Genomic DNA, 4,970 nt, shown 5'->3' on the forward strand with positions numbered 1-4,970 from the left:
ATAAATTGGAAAAAAAATAAAAAATGGTTGCAGCTTCCGAATTAATCTAAAATGGATGCTGTCCAGTAGGTGGGAGGGTCTGCTAGGGAGGGTGTGCTGCTGATTGGCTGTAATGTGTCTGCTGACTGTGAGGTACAGGGTCAAAGTTTACTCAATGATGACGAATAGGGGGCGGACCGAACACCGCATGTGTTCGCCCGCGGTGGCGGACGCGAACATGCTATGTTCGCCGGGAACTATTCGCCAGCGAACAGTTCGGTACATCACTATGCCATATACACGTCCCCTGATAGGGGACGTAACAGGGATTAAACTGATAGGAATAGTACTACTTAACACACCTTATAATAATGCAGAGAGAGGCAACGCAGAGAGAGGAGTCTGAAGAAGAGGAGTCAGAGGAGGAAGGTGGCTTTGAGGAGGTGGAAAACCAAACACAGCAGGCGTCCCAGGGGGCTTGTTGTCACCTTTCGGGGACCCTTGGTGTTGTACGTGGCTGGGTGGAGGAAGAGACCTTCAATGACATCAGTGAGGACAAGGAACGGGACATGGCTAGCTTGGTATCCAACCTTGTGCAAATGGGGAGTTTGCTGTTGTGCAAATGGACTGTTTGCGGTTGTTTGCGGTGCGTTAAACGGGGAGTTTGGTCTGTCACTGCGAAGCGGGCGTAACCCTTACACTACCTGATCGATACAACATCATACCTGTTGTGATGTTTTAAAGCAGGTTATTCCAAACAATTTAGGAATGTTAGGTGATTTATGCCCTTTATGGATTAAAACCAGACTCGGCATCAACTATGTAATTTCCCATGGGAGTTTTGCCATGGATCCCCCTCCGGCATGCCACAGTCCAGGTGTTAGTCCCCTTGAAACAACTTTTCCATCACTATTGTGGCCAGAAAGAGTCCCTGTGGGTTTTAAAATTTGCCTGCCCATTGAAGTCTATGGCGGTTCGCCCGGTTCGCACGTTCGCGAACATTTGCGGAAATTCGCGTTCGCTGATCGCGTACGGAAAATGTTATGTTTGCGACATCTCTATCAGTCGCATAAGGACAGTCGCATAAGGACAGTCAGAAGTCATCCATAAATAATTGCTTCGTACATGGTAACCCTCATATGAAGAGAGCCGAGCAGGGTGAAGACTGTGCATTTATAGGGTAGACCTTCACACACGCCTCCTGTGAGACAATTAGGAAATACTTCACAGCTGTCAGGGTGGCGGTCCGGTGCAAGGACCGGGACCCAGTATGCCTGATGTTCAGAGTAAGAGTCACAGTGTGGAGGTGGATTAGCAGGGTCTGGTGCAGGGTAACCGCACGCCCCGTGGTGTTGAGCATCAGCGTTTGTGCAGCCACAAACCAGAACCCTGAATCAGCTTATGTGGATCCCAGGAACTAGGAGCAAGAATTATGCAGGACTCCAAGAGCTGAATAAGGAGGCTCTGCAGCAGGTTTGTATCCAGTACAGAATCAAGGCAAGACTAGAGATAGGCACCAAACATGAAAACAAGACATAACTAATGGAACCCAGAACCAGAGAAAGATAGTAAGCTAAACCCAGAACATATACACAAGAAATGAGGAAAACGTGAATATAACATGGGCATGACTGGACAGGACTGTACATGGACTGGGTATACAAACTAAAACAAGACAAGATAACATAGGCAAAACAAGAGGAGAAGTAACTAAGCACTACATATGAAAATCATGGGGATTTAGTCACATTATATGATCATACATTGCATAAGCCTGCCAACAACACCAATGTACCCCATATCTGGCAGGTCCTACACTGCCTAATGTATGCTAAAACAACCAAAGAAGACATATATAGCACTTACCTGCAAGAAAGAGCAGAAGCCTTGAGGAGCTGCCTGCAGGAACTGTGAAACAAAGGGAATGATGGAAAACAAACGGGTGTGGCAAATAAAACAAACATTTAAAGGAAACCCGGAGACTGGGAATCCCAGGGACGGATTACAGAAATGAACCCAGAAAAACCCAGCATAAAGAAAACCAGACATAGAATAGAAAACCAAAAAAACAAGAAAAACTAAACAAGAATTGTAACAAGAGTACTGGATACCAGAAGCCAAGGCCAGACATCTCCACAGAACAGAGCAGGATGTGACAACAGCAGGGTATTGCAAAAGGTGAAATATCATGTACACAGTTGTTGAATATATATGGAAACAGTTTCACAGGTTCACTATGGATAAGATGTAAGGCAGGTCCCTTCAGGACTCAACAAAAGTAAAAAAAAATTACCTGATGAGCACAGTACAGCACAATCCATGCCAGGCACTGTGAGGTGACATATATTTACTTGCATGCATATATTAGAAAATAACAGACACAAGGGTCATAATTAGCGATGTCGCGAACAAAAATGTTTCGGTTCGCGAACCGCGAACGCGAACTTCCGCAAATGTTCGCGGACCGGGGGAACCGTGCGAACCGCCATAGACCTCAATAGGCAGGCGAATTTTAAAACCCACAGGAACTCTTTCTGGCCACAATAGTGGTTGAAGGGGGGGAGGAGACCTACTCTCCTTCCCCCCCCCCCCCCGGCCCGCACCCCTGGGCGGCGGGTGGGGGCCATAAAGATAATGTGGGGGAGACCTACTGTCCTCCCCCTCTCCGGCCCTCACCCCTGGGCGGCGGGTGGAGGCCAAAATGATAATGAGGGGGGGAGCTACTGTCCCCCCCCCCCCGGCCCCCACCCCTGGGCGGCGGGTGGGGGCCATAATTGTAATGAGGGGGGGAGCTACTGTCCCCCCCCCCGGCCCCCACCCCTGAGCGGCAGGTGGGGGCCCTAAAATTTACAATAAGGGGGGACCTACTGTCCCCCCCCGGCCCCCACCCCTGAGCGGTGGGTGGGAGCCCTAAAAATAACAATAGGTCCCCCTCCGGCCCCCACCCTTGAGCGGTGGGTGGGGGTCCTAAATACAAAAGGGGGGAGACCCTAGTCAAAAAAAAAATTATCTCCCTACCTACCCCCCTCACCCTAAAAATAATGAGGGGGGGACCTTTAACTAAAAACATGTAAAAAAAAAAAAAAAAAAACTTACCATTCGATGTTTTCTTTCTTCTAAAGTCTTCTTTCTTCAGCCCCCAAAAAGGCCAAATAAAAAACCATAATAACTGACGCAATAAAAAAAAAAAAACGAGCCCAAAAAAAATAAATCCATGTTCACCCATGGAGGGCTCAGCGCAGACTGAGCTCTGCAGGGCGGGGGAAGGCTTATAAAGCCTTGCGACGCCCTGCAATTAGGCTAAGAACACTCTGATTGGCTGGTTTAAGCCAATCAGAGTGCTCTTTGTCATTTTACACAGCGTGGGAAAATTTCAAAGAACTTTCCCACGCTGTGTAAAATGACACAGAGCACTGTGATTGGATGGCTTGAAATCCATCCAATCTGTTGTGGTCTTTGCTTTATAGTATTGATACTGAACATGTGCTTTCTGGTTACGTACTCTCTGGCTTGTTATACTGACTTTGTGACTTTCTCCTACCTTTTGACCTCGGCTTGTTTCTCGTTATTCTGTTTTCTGGTTTCCCTTACTCGGCTTGTCTCCTGACTATTCTGTGTGTGCTTAGCCAGGCCACTCTAAGGTCCGGTACTGCACACTTTCTGTGTGTGTGTCTGTGTGTGTGTTAGCGTGTTGGGTTCCCCGAATCGTGACATTACAACAGGGCCATAATGGAACCTGCTGACATACCACAGCTCCTAGTTAATCAGGAGGCTAGAATGGATGGCTTGGATCACCGTATGGATCAGTTTGCTCAAGCTTTGCAGACCATACTGGCTCGTATTGCACACTTGCAGCCTGCCGTCCAGGAGGCGGTTGCTGCTGTGTCCGAACCAATTGCCACTCCAGTACCCGTTCCTGCTCATGTAGTCCATATGACACCGCCACAGTGCTATAGTGGTGACCCAGCATTGTGTCGTGGTTTCCTCAATCAAATCGACATCCATTTGGTGATGAATCCACGTTCCTATCCCACCGACAGATCCAAAATTGCCTTTTTGATAAACCACCTGTCCGGGAGAGCTTTAGCATGGGCAAACCCCATGTGGGAGAATTTGTCTCCTATGTACTTTGCAGATTTTTTGTCAGCATTCAAACGCACGTTTGATCAACCCGGTAGGGTTGCCTCTGCTGGCAAAGCTCTGCTTAGGGTTCGACATGGGAAACAGATCTGTAGCGGATTATACTATTGAATTCCGCACTCTAGCAGCTGAAGTGGTTTGGAATAACGACGCCCTCGTAACAGCCTTTCAGGAGGGTTTGGCCGCTTACATACTGGATGAAATAGCATCCAGGGAACTGCCTGTCCTTCTAGATGATGTTATAGACTATGTAATCCTTATTGATAACTGCATTAGAGAGAGACGTAGTCAAAGACGGCTGGATACACGGGTGTTACCTGCTCTACCCAGTACTGCATTACTAGCGTTACCCGCTCCTAGGCAACCATCCCCCGAACCCATGCAATTGGGTGCTACGGGGTTAACTGAGGCTGAAAGAACGTATCCTAGAAGGGAGGGGTTATGTCTTTATTATGGAAAGAGGGGGCACCACTGTAATACCTGCCCTAAATTACAGGGAAACTCCAGCACCTAAGGCCTAGAGAGGGGTCGGCTTCGGGTGTTATGACTTTGTCCCCTCATGTGTCCATCTCCAGACCATTTATTACGGTTTCTCTTTTGGTCAATAAAACCATTATAAGAACCAAAGCCTTGATCGATTCAGGTGCGGCAGACAACCTTATGGATGAGAACTTTGCCAAAACCGCAGCCTTGACTTTGATCCAAAAGGCCACACCCTTGGCCGTTGAGGCCATAGATGGTAGACCACTTGAGAAACCTCTGGTGACCCATGAAACCCAAGATATAGTTATGTCTGTGGGTGCTTTACACAAGGGAAGGTTAACCTTCCAAATAATTGACTCCCCTACTAC

This window comes from Pelobates fuscus, chromosome 1, assembly GCF_036172605.1.
Source record: "Pelobates fuscus isolate aPelFus1 chromosome 1, aPelFus1.pri, whole genome shotgun sequence".
NCBI lineage: Eukaryota > Metazoa > Chordata > Amphibia > Anura > Pelobatidae > Pelobates > Pelobates fuscus.